Raw genomic sequence first — 17,914 nt, 5'->3', positions numbered from 1 at the left:
ATGCTTTTCATCTCCGACCTATATTTTCATCCCAAACAATTCATGTGATTAAGATCTGTGAGCAGAAGTGAGGGAAAGGGGTCGGGATGACCCCTGTTTTCTTTTCAGGCTGTGTCTGTCATTACACAAACTCACTCTGATGGGAGTCTGTGAATGTCACTTCCTTTGCCTCCTGGCCTGGTGGTCAGAAGGCTGGAAAAGAGGCCAGCACTCTTGGATTTGCCTTCTGGTAGACGGGGAGGCACCTGTGCGCTAGAAAGAGCCAGGTCCAGAGGGCCTGGAGGAATCATTGATGCTGTCTCTCAGCATCTTCATCTGCCTGTGTATGGTTGTGCTTTGAAAACATAGAGGTGTGAACTGGGTATATTTATGGTTTGGGTCTGGGTCAGGAAACAAAGGAAAGGGGTTGAAGAGCTTTTCAATTTCAATACGGGGCGATGTATACGTATATGTATTGTTCCTTAAGTCCGTACCTATTCGTATACTTAGGGATTTTATTTTAATTATGGGGTATGCATGTGCCAGTGCAGGCCAGCAGTGGCTGAAGGGTCCTCTGAGCTGGAGTTCTAAGTGGCTTGAGCCACCTGATGTTGGTACCTGGAACTGAACTTGCGTCCTCTACAAAAGCCATACCTATTCTTAATTTTGGAGTCATTCCTTTTTCTCCAGCACTACATTCATATACTCCGAACTGCATGCGATAATACTTTTTGCAATCATCCACAAATTAAATCTTTCATAAACAAAACAAGCTCTCTCAAACCCGCTCCCTGTGCCAGGCAGTCTACTGAATATAAGGGACACATAACTAAAGCTGTTGGTGTCTACAGCACCGAGAAAGAGTAAACTCACAAAGATGAATTAAAAGCCAGTGCCCCTTATCTGAAATGCTTGGGACTGGAATAGTTTTAGAACTGACATTTCCCAAGTTTTAAAATGTTCTTGTATATTTAATGAGTTATCTTATTGAAAGGACTCTGGCCTAAACATGAAATTAATTTATGTTGTATACACATCTTATAAGCACGGCCCAAAGTTAATACATGCGCTATTTTCAGCATAGGGCATGTTTAAACCCGTCTACTGATGGTGCATGGGAGTTTTCACTGGGCGGCATCATGTTGGCATTCAAAATGTTTTCGATTGCTTTAGATTCAGGGTGCTCAAGCTGTTCTAATCCTCAGATTTTTGCAACAGGCTGTTCCTCAAGGACAAAAGAAATGTTCCTCAGAAGAACGGCAGCAGGACTAGGCACACCTCCTTAGAGTCTGGTGTTCTAGACTCCCCACATGGCCCCACAGAACTTGCAATTGTTATGACTGGACTAGAGCTTTCTACCCTTGGTCATTCTCTATTGGTCTTTCCTTTTGCACATTTCTTTTTTAAAAAATTTTATTTATATGTATGGCTATGGTGACTGGGTCAGAAGAGGGCATCGGACCCCAGAAGATTAGAGTTGATAGACAGTGTGAGCTGCCACGTAGGTATGGGGATTGGCTCAGGACTGTTTGAAGGTCAGCTGCTGATCTTAACTGCTTAAGCTACCTTTCCAGAAACGTATAAATTCCTTTAAGTATCTTGTAGGGTAAGTACGAAAGATGACTCAAATATATTAAGACAGAGTTTATGGTTTAAGATTAAATTAATGCTATGGGATCCCTAAGCACCATGTTCTTTCTGGTTGAAAAAACCTTGCCTAGGGTTCTGGGTTGACAATTGCTGAATGAACACCACCAGCGATGCGTAAACACCTTGTGCCTTGACCCTCTCTTTGAGGCCAGGAGTTAACTTCAATGTTATCTGTGGTATCCTGGTCTCTTTAACCCAGATGGGGCTTTGTTCATTTGCTTCCAGAAAGCGTGTGCATGACTCTGGGTGGCAAATAATCAAGCTAGGCAGAGTTTTCTGAGTCGTGTCCCTCAGCGACCCTAGCACTGATGGTAGCGTCACACAGTTCTGTGTCTGTCAGAGTTGCTGCCCCTTGTCTGAGGGAGCTTCTCAAAAAGAATGGCACTTGGGTTAATCCCAAACTAACGGCAGGAGAATCTCTGGGAGAAAGGCTGCACGCTGGCGCTTGGCAAACGCTCCCCATGGTGTCTAACACGCTGCCGGAGGTGAATGCTTCCATTGGGTAGAAGAGAGTGGCAGGCAAAAGGGTCTGACTTGCCTGTGCTTGAACTCTACTCATACGACTTCTGTGGCAAGTGACCGTTGGCTGGGACCATTCCTCAAGCTTCTCGAACTCCTGCCCTCACCTTGTAAGTGGAGGCAACGCGTCTTCACCACACAGCCTCTTCCCTGGCAAAATGAGAACACGTGTTAGGCATTTGTACAATGCCTGGCATAAAACTGGAGTCTAATCAATTAGGGTCATTATCACTATCATCTCGTTATTAAGCTAGGGACTGGTGATCATTTCTCTGTGCAAACACTGCACAGTGACAGAGATGGGCAGACACTCACCAGAGGCCACTCCACCATCTGCTCTCTGTCTGGTGGCACTTGTGTCAGGGATAGCCTCACTGCACAGCTGACCTATGTTGGAACCATGGATTCTCAAGCACCAAAAACAGCCTGATAGATTTCTACCATTATTCCTTTAAGTTCTGATTTTATCCTTACATTAGTTCCATCTTTAAAATGCAAAACAAACAAACAAACAAAACAACAAAACAAAACAAAAAAAACCCCATAACATTTGTTATTCTACTGTGGAATTCACCTCAGAAATAAAATATCTGACGCAGCTCCACCCCAGTATTGAAAATAGGTAAGAAGCTATTTCACATTTTGATATTTAAATCACAACTAGGTTTTGACTCTTTTAACACATATTTATCTATGTTAAAAAGTTCTTTCACCAGCCATGGGATCACAACAGATTAAAAAAAATACCCAGAAATCTCGGGGTAAAACCTTGAATGAGAGAGTTCACTTTGAATTACATCTTGCATACAGTAAATGCTCCCATGACTGTTTTCTTCATCAGAAACAAAGTAATTTACCCAACAAAGATTGTGTGCTTTAAAATCCTACAAAAAGGTTACCTGCTGTTTCCCACAGTCTGATAGACACACGACACCAGGACTCTCACAGGCTCTGGATTGCAGAACCCTTTACCTATGGCTTGTGCCCAATGAACTCGTGGCTTCAGGGTGTTACCTGCTTAACTATAGAGCCAGGCCACTTCTGAAGCCTCTCTCTAGTGCTCTGCTTTCCTGGGTTCCTTGCCTGGCCTACTCTGGCATTTTGTTTCTAAAACAACAATGCAGAGGGATAAGGCTTTCTAGCCCTTCGTCTCAGAAGTTCAATTGATGGTCTGCTGGTTTCAATGCTTTGGAAATGGAAGGCTATCATGATGGCTGCAGCATGGTAGAACAAAACAGCTCAGGACACAGCAGGCAGGAAGCAGAGACAAAAAAAAGGGCCAGGCACAAAATATTACCCTATGACACACCTCCTAGAGCTAAGACCCTACCTCTTAATGCCAGTGGCTCACAACCAAGTCCTCAGCATATAAGCCTCTGGGGGTTTTGTGTGTTGGTGTGTGTGTGTGTGTGTGTGTGTGTGTGTGTGTGTGTGTGTGTCCCATACTCCAATCATGATTACTCCTTTTATTCTCTCTCCAATTTTAGTCTCTGCACCTGCTGTTGCATCCCATGTAATGAACTTCATGACTTCTCCTTCTTTTCTCAAGTCCTTGCACTCCTAACAGAGTCCAAACTGTATGGGTGAAAAGCAAAGAGTTCACCTCACTGAATTTGTAGGTGTGTTGTTCTGGGTTTGGGTCTTAACTCTGCAGCTTTTTAACAGTATGGAGGGGAGCACTACTATTTCCTTCTCTGGGCCTATTTTCCCGCCCCCGACAAAAATCTTAGAGTTACTTTTATGTGTGTGTATTTGTAGACAGAACCTTTGCAAACCACATAGGAAAGCATCCGGCTCCATGTGAGCTCAGCCAGCATCAGTCATCGTCTTTGGTCTCCCAGTTCTAGAGCTTTACAAAAGTCCACTTCTTGCTGCGATGCTGGCCTGGCCCTCACACACCCTCACATTCTTCCTGCATCCCCCCCCCTCATTACATAGAAGGTTCTGTTCTCTTGTTTCTGTGGCTTGGCTTTATTAATCTATATATACACACATGGTTCTCTTCGGTATGAATGTCTTTTTCTTAATTTCTAACCAGCTTTCTTATTTTTTCCAGAGAGTCCAGCCAAAATTAATCAGCCACTTACTCCTAGCCCTTCCAATACTTTCAAGTGGCTTTTCCTTTCTGATACAGCAATCCCTCCAAGGTTCAGATCTATCCCCAGCCCTGACACACACACACACACACACACACACACACACACACACACACCTGTTTGTGAGTCCCTAATGGCAGGGGCTTGATCTACACTACGGCTTCCTGCATATGGACTAAGACTTCTTTAGATAGTAATAGATGATAGATAGACAGATAGATAGATAGACAGACAGACAGACAGACAGACAGATAGATAGATAGATAGATTAGCCAATGGTTGGCAAAGTCATTGCATTATTGAAACTACAAAACAAAGACATAATATGTGGTAATAGTATCATTGTTTACAATACTAGGAAAATCAGCCAAGTCCACCAAGATTAAGTAACCTTCCAAGATAACATTATGAGTAATATTCATGTCTCGGAAGCTATCATTAAGGCTTCTAATGGGTCCTGGAAGATAAAGCATACCCAGGAAACTTACAGTAACAGAGTTCAAGAACACAAGATGGGTGGGCCTGTTTCTAAGTAGTACACTCCATAGATAAGAGCACTTGCTATTCCATCATGAGTTTGTGTCTTGGAACCTGTGTCGGGCAGCTCACAGCTTCCCAACTGCCTGTAACTCCAGCTCCAGGGCATCTAGTGACCTCTCCTGGTCTCTGCAGGTACTGCACACATATGTACATATGTACTTGCATGTGTACCCACAAACATATATCACACATACACACCCTGCTACCACCACCACCACCGTATTGCTCTGGGTTCAATCGCTAGAAACAAACAAAAATATTTTAAAAGACAATGATGAGAACCTCACAATTTTATTATTATTTTTAAAATATATTTGACCAGTTTTATATATGAGAATAAAATATGATAGTTACAAGGTACCAGATAGTATATTATACAAAGTTTATTAAATGAGCATAGCGGGAGAAGGAAAGGGGGAAGAGGCACTCTAGAGAGACAGAGACAGAAGGGAGAGGAGAGAGACGAAGAGGAGTGGGGGGGGGGGGGGGGAGGCGATGTGGACAGTTTGTCCTTTTATATGGCCCTGGGCAGGTCCATGTTCCTGTGGCAGGTAAGCAATGACATCATAGGTAAGCGGACTGAAGCAGAATCCTAACAATTATGATGATGCAGGAAGGTATGTGGTCCAAAGCTTAAGAAATGCAGTGATCTGAAACTGGGAGTGAGAAGGGCCCGCCACAGAAGGCTTCTTTGCCAAAGTGTCGAACTGCTGCGAATGCTCTGTTCAGACAGAAGTTTGGAGTCTCTGGCTGTCGGGGAGGGCTGAAGCAGGGACGGGGGCAAGAAGAGGTGGGAGGGCGAAACCCTGACAAATACTGCGGCTTGCCTGCCCTGGGTGTGACCCTAGTGAGGAGCAAATGCATGCTGTGAATACAAAGCCTGAGGAGAACTGCATTTTGAGGTCACCTGGGTCTCCCCAAGTCTTCAATAATTGAGTGCTGGCAACAGTTAAGGAGGCTACACTTGACTGTACGGGACTCCTCGGGGAACTTTGCGTTTCTGATAGACTGAACTACCCGCTAATGTACACATATTTAGATGTGGTACCTGGGAGCGAACTGAGGGGAGGGGCTGCCTCCGGAAATGTTTCCTGTGGGGAAACCCTCCACAGCAAACCCCCAAGTGACAGAACAGAAGCTTTTCAGAAAAAATAAACAATGCTCTTTCCCCAATAGGTTTTGACCTTTTTCTGGTATTGGAAGCCCAGAATGTTTGGCCCATAGCAGCATCTGTTTTATTACCTCCGATTTTAGGAGCTTCGTCATCTTTTTAATCCTTCTCAATTAGCGTACCTTCTGCAACATCCAGCGAGAGGGAGCTATGTGGAACTGAGGAGCATCTTTCCTGAAGAACAATTTTCTTGTCCAAGAATCACTGGGGAGGGGATGTACTTTTATTTTATTTTATTTACGTTGCTCCTAGTTTCTACTTAAAATTCGGATGTATTGTATTTTCCTTAACTGTAGAGATCCCAGTTTCTTCTTTCCACTTTGTGTTTCCTCAAAAGTAAGGACTTATACAAAGATGGAAAGAGGACAATTGCCTTCCCGAGTAAACAGGCCCCGCTGGGTGAGTCGGGACCCAGAGAGCTCCCACCCCGTCCCGAAGGAAATCAGATCCCTGGGCAAAATAGGTGAAGAAAAATAGAGCAGCTGTTAAAACATTTAGTCTGTTTTTCTCTTCATCCCCTGCTGGTCCCCAGCCCCCTCCCCCCCCCCCCCCCCCTTTCCAACCCCAGACGAATGTCCTGGGACGCAGGACCCTCTCAGGAAAGCAAATACGTGAGCTAGGACATTCCCCGGGCCTCCGCTTCCCCGCCGCCCCTCCCCCCTCCTCTCCGCATTCCTGGAGGAAGATTGAATGGCTGAGTTTTTGGCAGCTATTTGCAGAGCCTGCAGCCGCAGCTTGGTTTAATTAGGGAATCAGAGCGTTTCTTTTATGTAGGTCACATTAGGTTCTGATTCCAGATCTCGCAGAGCTATAACCTTCCTAAAAAGCCAGAAATAGATGTACAATTAGAAATTTTAAAACAAGAACAAAGGGGGCGGGGCGGGGGCGCGGGGGCGCAGATTTTCTTTGTTTTAAAATTCGCACTAGAAAAGCTTAACTCGGAGCTCTTCCCCTTTCCAAAATAAGGGCAGCAGTCTAGCTTGATTCCAGCCCACCCCTGTGGTCTGAAACACATGCGCAGAATACAGAAAATTAGTAGCAGTCGCGCAGAGGACCATTTGCTTTCTTGGTGTTTTTGCACTAGAAGGACTCAGCCAGCTTCTTTTCATGGAATCTAATAGCAAAGCGCCTGTTGAGGAGAACGTAAACGCCATCAGTTTGCTAATCTTGGAGGTAACTGAAAATAAATAGGAGGTAGGAAGAGAGATGGCAGGCAAGGCATGGTAGTGCAGCTTAAAGGAACTGAAACCCCAAATTAACTGTTTTCAGCCACAGGTGGGGTCCATTACGATTTCGTAATGCACAAAGAATTCTCCTTTGCAAGGAGCCAAGGTGATGGAAGCTGGAGGGGCGAACACGGATTCCTCTGTGGCCTTGAAGGAGGGGGTGGGGGGCTGAGCGAATCCACTGTGTCCGTCAGAAATTTGTTCAAATGATGCATGGTTTGGATTTAACTTTTTTAGGTACCACGTTTTGTGCTTGCTTTTTGCATTTGAAATGTGATCGGTCAAACATAAATATGAAACAGGCAGGCTTTAAAGAACAAGGCAAGGCCCTCCAAACACTCTGAGCTCCAGAAGGAAACCCAGCCATGGTTTCATAGTATACTCGGACGCGGGAAACACACACTTAATGAGCTAGGGTGACTCCACATAACCTGCCACCCACAGATAATTAAGTACGCTACTCAGTTAGAGTCGCAGCAACCGAGTGAGTGAGCGGTAGATGCTCCCGGGGAGTGTGGAGCAGCAGCGTCACCCCTTTACAATTTCCTCGACGGCTCAACTAAGAGCTGGTGGAAACGGAGGCGGCATTTCAAATCGTGGACCTCTCAAAACGTTAAGAGAGGCTATCAGCCCTCAAAGGCTGCAGGCCTCATCAATTCCAAATAGCGAAAGACAGACGGCAGCGAGACCTGTCCGTCAACGCAGGAGGTGTCTGGGAGGTCTCACGGATTCTCGGGCTCATTATTTCCAGACTGAAAATGGAACCACCGATGACTGTTCTGATCCATTTAATTAAACTGCTCAACTGAGGGGGTCAGAGAGGCCGTGGAGGAACGTCAGCTGAGGCCCAGAACCAACGGCGCGTTTGCATATATTGCCTTTCCAAACTTTCTTCCCCCAGGCAGGAAGTGTCTCAGTAATGGGACTTGCCATGGGATCTCTGGCAAGCTCGTTGTTGGAACCACATCATTGAAACTGCCTGTCTTGGGATATTCCATTCTTGTTGGTCTTGTCTGCGACTCTCTCCGCCGTGAATACTATCCAAGAAAAGTAAAAATGAATTCATCATGGCTGTAAACTTCCCAGGACAGACACTTTGCTTTTGCATTTTGGAAGGGGAGATGCCTTGGTAAGGAGCCCATGAGAAGGGTGAAGTTTACCAACCACCAAATTAACTGTAAGATACCAAAAGTCTGACTGCCATCTGAAAGCCTTTGAGAAAAGCCGCCGGCAATAGCTTCGGAGTCAGCCTGGTTTTTTGATTTTTTTGATTTTTTGTTTTGTTTGTTTGTTTTTGCTTGAATTTTCTGGTTTTTTGTTTTTTGTTTTTTGTTTTGTTTTGTTTTGTTTTTGCTTGAATTACTCTGCTGCGTATAGAGTTTTGTATTTTTGCCTGAGTTAAACCATGGACCTTTTCCCATCAGCACTGACAGCAGCCCGGTACATCTGGATGGAGCAACAGCTATAGTATATTAGACAGAGCAGCGATGCCCCCTCCTGTCAGCTCTGCTGGGAAGTAGCCATTACTGTAGTTAGTGCAAAGTTCACACTCTCCGTCATCACCACTCCCCTGCCACTGTTCTGTGAACACTACAGACACCAGCACAGATACTCACCCTGAAAACTTGGCTTTCTATAGTCTGTAAAAAAAAGAAATCAAATTCAATACTTTATTTTTTATTTATTTTTTTAGCTTTTGATTTTTTTTATTAAACAGTTTTTTTTTTAATTTTTGACATATACATTTATATTATTACACACATATACAAATATACTATCTACAGAACCATGACATGTAGGAACCAGGCCCGACTGGGCTGCCTGCCTGTCTTGCTGTTTCATGTCCTGTCTCTAGCAGCTTCCATGTCTGTGTTTATCTTGGTTAGCTAGTCATGGTTACTGCTCTGAGAACGCACCCCTCCCCTCCTCGAGACTTTTCCTCCTGTGTGCAATCACCTCTTGAGGGATTTCACCTGGGAGGAGGCGTCCTGTTTTGCTGCCTATAAGAAGGCTCTTTGGAACTCTGGGAGAAGAATAAACTGATGCCGCGGCTGCTGCTCTCTTAGCACGAAGGACCCGCTGTGTTAGTGTGTGTGTGCGCACGCGCGCATGAGTTAAATCCGCAGTCCCCGGCCCTCGACTTGGTACCGCGGTGGCGCGGGCGCCACAATGACACAGTCAGGAATTATATCAATGTTACATTCTTAGAGTTTTGGCTCTTTTGACAGCCTCAAATTTAATACTTAAGATTGTTACCATTCTTCTTAACTTCCCAGTTGGGTCCAGTTTTCTCTGCGGCTGAAGAGGTAGGAAGCATCCTCTCCAAGGGCCACACGAGTTGTCCAATATATCAGACACTTCAATAGCAACGTGTTTTCTTCAAACACAAGAACCTTAATAGAAACTCTCGAATGTGCCTGCGTGTCTACCTGCCTTTCCTAACTCCACTGGTCTCTTGTAGCAGAGCAAAGACCACACAATCATTTACAGAACAAATGTGGCAAAGCATGTCTTCACGTTCCAGGAACTTCTCAAGAAAGAGCTGACAAGACCCTTAGCTAGGACAGGCATCTCTGACATGGTCTATATTCCTTCTTTCACAAGGTCTGCCTCTGTTTGGAGCAAACTGCCAGAGCCAGCCATCTCAGGAACAACCTCCGTCTCACTGTCAAGGGACAGCACTTCCTTCATGTTCCCAGACCCCAGAGCCAGCGCCTAGCCTGCTCCTTCAGGTGTTTCATGTTTCTCTGTTAACCAGTAAAGGGTAAAGAGGGAAGCTGCCGGTTATCAAAACCAGGGCACACAAGTTGTAAATGTGTTGCCTGTCCTGACTTAACTGACCATGGGCAGCTTGGCTACTTCTTTCTTCCCTTATCTGTCTCAATTCTGGGCCAAAGTTCCAAGAGGGGACCTGACTACAAAGCTGAGTCAAGGGTTCTAAAACCAGGTGGCCTGGGTAAGGCCCAGTCACCCGTGTTTACTATGAGCGGTCAGTGCAACAGCCCACCCTATTCCCCGTCGCTTTGTGTCCTATTCTTTTAAAAATGGTGTACAATATCCCTTCTGGAACTCAGGTCAGATTCCCACACCGGCCGCCTCCCTGTGCATGCAGAAAAGAAAGCTTTCATATTTTTTTTAAAAATAAATGTACTTATTTGTTCATTTGATATCCCTCCTCTCCTCCCATTCTTACCCCCTCCTTCCCTCTTCCCCATCCCCCTTCTCTTATTCCTCTGAAAAGGGGGAGCCTTCCCCGCAAGCTCTTCAAGTTGCATCAGGATCGAGCACATCCTTTTCCTCTGTGGCCTGGCAAGGCAGCCCTGCCAGGGGGGGTGATTTAAAAAAGCATGTCAGAGACAGCCCTCCCCTCGCTACACAGGAGTGCTTTCATTTTGAAGCTTCCATCTCTGAAGGAAATTTTCTCAGCTTCCACCCAAACCCAATACCTCACTCTCCTGGATACCTTTTAGTATGCATGCAGGGGCTGTTTCTTGGGCAAGGCTTTGAAATACACTACAGAAAGTTGTCAGGATGTCTCGGCACATTTATTCCAAGTCAGGCTTGCCATGGATTCACCATCAGTCCTATTTTGGGAAGTTTACATGTTTCTAATATATTGTGAACCTATCGAAAGTTCTTTTTGTGTAATGGAAACATGCCAATTCCCAGAGCATCACGTGAGCGTGTGCATGCCTATTCACTTGCCTTGGATGGTATGTATGTGTCTGTGTGGGAATGTTGTGTTTCGGGGTTCTCTTTTCTGATTTCTGGGTATTGAAATGAGTGTAAGGCTAGCACTTGGGCTATATCTCGAGTCCTCTACGTGAAAATTAGTTGTGATTTACTTAAGAAAGAATTAACAAATAGTAGCTTGGCATTTGGAAGCCAGAGGCAAATCCTAAAAATATTTCTTCCAAGTCATGCAAAGACCACACAGGTGAAGACGGTGCTTCATGGCTGTGATCTCTCACTAGATTCCTGTGTCTTTAGTTGCACCAATGATAACAGTGACCAGAGCGGACCTTGTATGACTTATGCAGTAAGTGAATGGATTCTTTTTGTAGAGGAAAGTTAATTCAGGACATGGCTGCTCTAGCAAGAGATCACATCCAAAGACCTTCTGGGTCTGTGTGATCCAGCTGGAATACAAACATGCCTTTAATCCAGGAGACAGAGGTGAACAGATCTGAGTGCAAGGGTAGCCTGGTATAGAGCAAGTATCAGGTAAAGAAAAGCTTAGATCCACACGTCGTGGTGGTGGTGCTGCTGCACACCTTTAATCTCAAACGAAGTTAAAGTTAGTTTGTAGAAGGAAGCATCCATGTTTGAAAGTGATGTCTAATTGAGTGGCAGAAAAAGTAACGAATCAGAGAAGAATCTGACAGAATAGGATACGCCCAACTCTCATGAGAAGAGAAAAGAAAGGGAAGCTACTTCAGGGGCAACACAGAGAAATAGAGAGGAGGCAGTGTTATCAGGTCAGTAATAGAGATATGGGCTGCAGAGAGAGAACTCAGGTGAAGATGGAATGAGCCAGAAAAATGAGAAAGAGCCAGGAGATTAGAGCAGACTGCTAAGTTAGTTTGAGGCCAAGCAGAGCAATTCCAGGCAGAGAGAGAAGCCAGATTAAATAAGTCAGCTGGGAGAGGAGTTTGACCCAGAACAGCTGAGTTGAACCAGCCAGCCCAGAGCTCAGAAACAACAAGAAAGGGTGAGCTTATTAAGCAGTAAGTCTCAGAGGCTGAAAACATTCTAGGCCCAGGTTAGATTGTAAGGAGGCTAGAACCTTTCAGGACTAGTGTTAGCATACTGCCCAAGTCTGCCTAGCAGCCTATGACATCATTACCTACCTGCCACTAGATATGGCCCTGCTCAGGAGTATATAAAAGGACAAAGCCACCTCGTCATTCTTTCTTACTGCTTGTTTTCCTTGTTTCTCTTCTCTTCTCTTGTTCTCTCTCTCTCTCTCTCTCTCTCTCTCTCTCTCTCTCTCTCTCTCTCTCTCTCTCTCGCTCTCTCCCTCCTTGCATGGCAGCCAAGAGCTGCTTCCAATGAACCTATGCTTATATACTTCAACCTACCTTACATGAAAAGCTATCAAATGTCCTCATTTTTTAATTATAGGAAAAAGGAGCAATGTTAGCATGCTGACCAAGTCTGCCTAGCAACTTATGATGTCACTACCTACCTGCTACTAGGCATGCCCCTGCCCAGGAGTATATAAAAACACAAACCCACCTTGTCCCTCTTTCTTATCAGTTGTCTCTCTCTCTCTCTGGTATTTCTTCCCAGATAATAAAAGTTTTCCATATCATGTCTGTTGCCTGCATCTTATTTTTCATATTTCAACTAGGCATAGGATACCAGGCAGAGACAGTAATCCTCCAAGACAACAATTGAAGTTAGTTTTACATCTTTTAATACTGTTTTCAATGATGTTAGTCTTAAAGTCTTGCTTTGAGTAGGGTTTCTGCTGCTGTGAAAAAATACAATGACAAAAAGCATCTTGGAGGTGGGAGGTTTTATTTCAGTTTTTAACTCTCAGGTTATCCTTCAACATACAGGGAAGTCAGGGCAGGAACCCAAGGTAGGAACCCGGAGGCAGGAACTGATGGAGAAGCTACGGAGGAGGGCTGCTTACTGGCTTGCTCCTTGTGACTTCCTCAGCTTGCCTTGTCATAGCACTCAGGACCACCATCTCAGGGGTGGCATTGCACACAGTGAGCTGGGCTCTTCCACATCAAATTCACCAATAAAGAAAATAAGCCACTGGCTTCCCCACCACCAGCCTGGTGGAGGCATTTTCTCAACTGAGGTTCCCTCCTTCCAACTGAACAAGTCCCCCAATCACTATTTCAGCTGGGGGAAGAATACCTTCAAATGTCTTTGAGTACATTAAAATGTGGACATCAGAGCTCAGGACACTGAGCACATGTACTATTTGTGGATATCAGAGCTCAGGACACTGAGCACATGTACTATTTGTGGATATTAGACCTCAGGACACTGAGCACACATGCTGTATGTGCACATCAGAGCTCAGGACAATGAGCATGTGTACTGTGTGTGGTGTCAGAGCTCAGGACACTGAGCATGTGTGCTGTGTGTGGTGTCAGAGCTCAGGACACTGAGCATGTGTGCTGTGTGTGGTGTCAGAGCTCAGGACACTGAGCATGTGTGCTGTGTGTGCACATCAGAGCTCAGGACACTGAGCATGTGTGCTGTATGTGGTGTCAGAGATCAGGACACTAAGCATGAGTCCTCGTTTCTGTTCATATTTTACTTGGGGCTTTCACAATAAGAGTAAATCTTAGTGTCTGTTGTCAAGTAAAAAAGGGTCAAACTGAAGTGGAAACAGGTAAAGAGTGATAATCTGCTGATCTCCTGGTCTTTTAAAGATTTCCTCTTTACTTCATCCTCCCTGAAATGATTATAATCTAGACATGAAGCAGTAAATGTGCTCTTTGGCCCACGTCTACCTATCGCACTTCTCTATGGAGTAGGGCCTGGGGAGGAGGCCTTTACATTCGAAATGGCCATTATTCTGAGCCCATTGATGACTCAGCTGCATGTCCAGCTAGCTCCAGGATCCTTGGAAAAGACATTAATTCTGTCAAATGTTTCCTCTGGGTCTTCCAACCAGTACTCCATCACAAACAATGACCTATTCTTTTCTTTAGCATCCTGGCACAGAACTTACTAAGATGCTCTGAGAACTGAACCTTTTCCCAGAAAGTCAGGTTTTTTTGTTTGTTTGTTTGTTTGTTTGTTTGTTTTGATTCTTGATGAGACTCAGCCTAAACCTGAATTTGTAAGCAAACAAGGTCAATAAATATCTAATCACTTCTCTGGCTCCAGGAGAATGCTGCCCCGAGAAAAGAGAAGCCTTTAGCCCACTCTGTTTTTATGGAGTGCCCACGTTGAACAAGGAGTTTCCCTTGCTGTGGCCAGGACTCTGGTACAGCCAGCGCTCAAGCAACCAAGTGCTGAGCACTTCAGGCCCAAGTGACAAAGGTGATCCTTCGATACAAAGGGAGTGGACAGGTGAGCACATCTGCCGCCTCGTAGTTAAAGGTCTTCATAACTAGCTTTACCATAGGAAAGCTCTAGGCAGCTGAGACAAGAAGCAGATGAAGAGGCAGCTCCCTGGACAAGAAAGAATTCCAACCCAAATTATAACAGCCACACTCAATGTTACCTGTCCAGGGCAAACAAAACATCACAAATCAATACGTGCCTTTTCTAAGTAGCTGCTTTAAAAAATTGCATATGCTTAAACTATCACCCCCCTCCTTGTGCACATTTAAAATGTTTGCAATAAGGGCTAGTGAATAGTAAACTCTGAAAAAAAAAAGGTTATTAAAAAATTTTTCATTGTGATTGTTGAGTGCTGAGAAATGAGTCCGGGGGCTTTCCAAGTGTTTTCATGTGTATTTTCAGAGCTCTCCCATGAAGTAGTTGCTATGGGGATGGAGAATGGACACAGAGGCACAAAGTCGGGGACCTTGGACTTTGAACACGTGTGTCTGAAGGCAGAGCCCAAAAGGTTTAACTTGTAGACTGTGCTGTCCTGGAAATCACTTCTCAACGTAATACACATGATTCAAATAGAGTGGCCATTTCTCATCTTTTGTACGGCTCTTTGGGAGCCTTACGTAGGTCACAACACGTCCAGTAATTCATCGCTGGACAAACCAACCAGGAACAGTGATGGCATGTGGTTTCGTTCAGTCAGGGTCCTTGTTTGCTTCCTGTTGTGATAAATGTCACCACTAAGAACAACTTGAGGAGGAAAGGGTTTTATTTGGCTCATGTGTCCTGATGGTGGTCCATTGTTGAGGGAGTCAGGGCGGGGACCCAGGCAAAGCAGCAGCCTGGAGGCAGGCGCTGAAGCAGAATCGCTAGACAGTGCCGGAGTGCTGCTCACTGGCTCGCTCTCTGTGGCCTGCTCAGCTTGTTTTGCTTTCTTGCTTGCTTGCTTGTTTGTATACAACTCTGGACCACCTGCCCAGCGCTGGCACCAACTATAGTGAGCTGAGCTATCCGATATCTCTCAACAATAAAGAAAACACTCCACAGTCTTGCCCATAGGCCAAACCGATGGAGGCATTTTCTCATGTCCCAAACAACCCTTCCTTGACAACAACTGCCCCCTCCCCGCAAATCTCCTAACTAACCATGGCAGTCCGCCGTACTTAAGTACACACTTTCCCCTTATTCTCTCTGTGCATTTTCCTTCAGTCTCACTGCAAGTGATCTAGAACTTTTGTGAGGATAATAGTCACACCCATGAGTAAGCTTGGGCTGCCCACCCCTTCACACAGGTGGAACACAACCCCCCCCCCCACTTGGTAAATGTGCATCCCATATAGACACATTCTTCTTTAGAGCACAAAGTGGAGATGGGGGAAGAGTAACTGGACCATGAACAGTCCTGGGACGTGTTTCCTCCATCCAGCTGCCAGGCAGAAGCCGAAGTACAATAGTTGCACTAAGAAATGTTTCTTTTTCTCATGTAAAAATATGTGTATGGGGGGGACTTGTATGGTCAGTCTAGGACGCGTAAGATGCTCTGTGTCATGGCGACTAAGTGTTTGGCGTTAACAGCTTTGAGGAGGAGGGACTTGTTTTGGTTCAGAGTTGCAAAAGCTTTTTTTCAGTCCACAATCTTTGGCCCTGTTGTTATAGGACTGAAGAGATTTAGAATCTCATGGCGGCTGGAGGCAAGTCTTCACCTCACAGCAGATGGGAAGCAGACAGGAGGAAATGAACCGGAGCAGGTAGAAGTTTCAAAGTTTCAAAGCCACTCCCTCCACTTCGACCCCTCCTCCCAAAGTTTCCACCATCTTTCTTGCAGCCCTGGCTACACGGGATACATTTCATCGTCAAACTGCAATAAGGAAACAGCCGTAGACTTGACGCTTGGATTGCTTCTTCCTCTGAGCAATGGCTCCTCCCTTTAGAGACCAGGGAGACCACATACATGCGTGTTCTGGGACAAAAGGGGAAAACTGAAAAATATGGGATTCCACAGAAACTAGGAGCTACCGCCTGATGCCCAGCTATCTTTGGCTGTTGTGTTTTTGCCAGAATACTGTAGAGCAACTCAGAGATTTAGTTCAGTGTTTCTTTTCTCTTAAACACCCACATCGTTGCTTCTCAAACTGAAGTAGGACTCAGTGAGTGAAGAAGAAAGTGCAGCTGGCTTTCAAGGGGGAGCTAAAAAGATGACTGTTGGGTTCATGAGAGGATGGATATTGAGTAACAACCGGGAAGTCTGCATGTCCCTAAACTGAGAGCTTACAGGGACAGAAATGCACCAAAGACAACCCTTGATCTTACATCACAGTCAGCCAAGACCACGTCATCGCAGGCTGTACTGGGCTGTAGCGATCATTACACGGGGGAGAGGAGGTCACTGACACCCAGCAGGAGAGAAGCGCAGAGCCTTCCTGAAGGAAAGGACACCTCATCTCAGCAGCCAGGGATGTGTTAGAAGCGCTAGGGCAGGAGTGTCCATTTCAAGTGTTGAAGCGAACTTGCGTGGCATAGGTTAGCAAGGAAAAGGAACCCAGCAGGCTCAGGACTTGTCTCCAAACAACCCCGTCCCCTCAGTTTTCTTCTTTTGCTCCCTCCTCTCTCACAGTTCTACCTCTGTCTATCAGGTCTGGTGGCGAGTTCTTCGGCCATATCATCCAGCGAAGACCCTCCCGTTGTCTGTAACTCATCTCTCCGTGTCTATTTTGAAAGCGAGCACGAAGTTTCTGTCCATTGTTCAAGGTGGCTCTGGTTCCACTTCTTGGCAGCTCAGTTGACCTCCCTACTGTTGATTGCTGTGACCCCAGGATGCGTGGTGTGCCATTTTGTGATCCCTGCTTCTACATGACGGCAGGGAGATGTTTATGTATACAGTTCCTCTACCTGCTGAGGCCCCATCAATAGTAAAGTAAGGCTGTAATGAGAAAAAAAAATGTATTTTGTAGAAATTTCGAAACAGCTGAATGCGATCCATAGAAAGTTAGTCTCATAGGCTACTCCTTGCTTTGGGGGATAGAAAGCCTCCCAGTGGCTTTATTCTTTATTTATGATGCACTTTCTGCCTTGGCCTCATGCTGTGGCACAGTCGGTAATCTTGTTTTTGCAATGCAATATGGCCAGGAGCCCTGGGACCGGATCCTTAATGCAATGCTTCTCAGAGCGGAGCCCAGGAACTCCTCCTGTGGGGCCCTGCAGGAGTACAGAGTTCTGGGCGAAATGCTGAAGAGAAACCGGTGTGAGAGACCTGAAGGTATGCTGAGTGGTGGGGCGAGGCGAACAAGGCTAAGAATTACTTCTCGGTATCAGGAAACGTACAGCATTTCACAGGAAGACCTGAACGTGAGCAGCATCTGTATCAGGCACATGGGCGAACCATTAAAGCTCAGCGGTTTCAGTCACTGGAGACCTCAGGATAAAGTCACAAAGGTATTGAGAGTGCCTTTTGGGAGCAAAGTAGTTAGGCATCTTAGGGCCTGTAGGAAAAAAAAAAAAAAAAGAGGAGAGCTTAGTGGTGGGGGCTGTGGAGCACAGAACAGCAGGAAGAGGGCACAAGTTCAGGGAGAATGGGAAAGGCGAGCGCCGGAACAGGACTATCCTGGTTCCTTTCATGTCAACTTGTCACAAGCTAGAGCCATCTGAGAGGAGGGAACCTCAATTGAGAAAACGCCTCCATGAGACTAAGCTAGAGACAAACC

This window comes from Acomys russatus, chromosome 28, assembly GCF_903995435.1.
Source record: "Acomys russatus chromosome 28, mAcoRus1.1, whole genome shotgun sequence".
Taxonomy (NCBI): domain Eukaryota; kingdom Metazoa; phylum Chordata; class Mammalia; order Rodentia; family Muridae; genus Acomys; species Acomys russatus.
Note: the sequence above shows the minus strand (reverse complement) of the source record.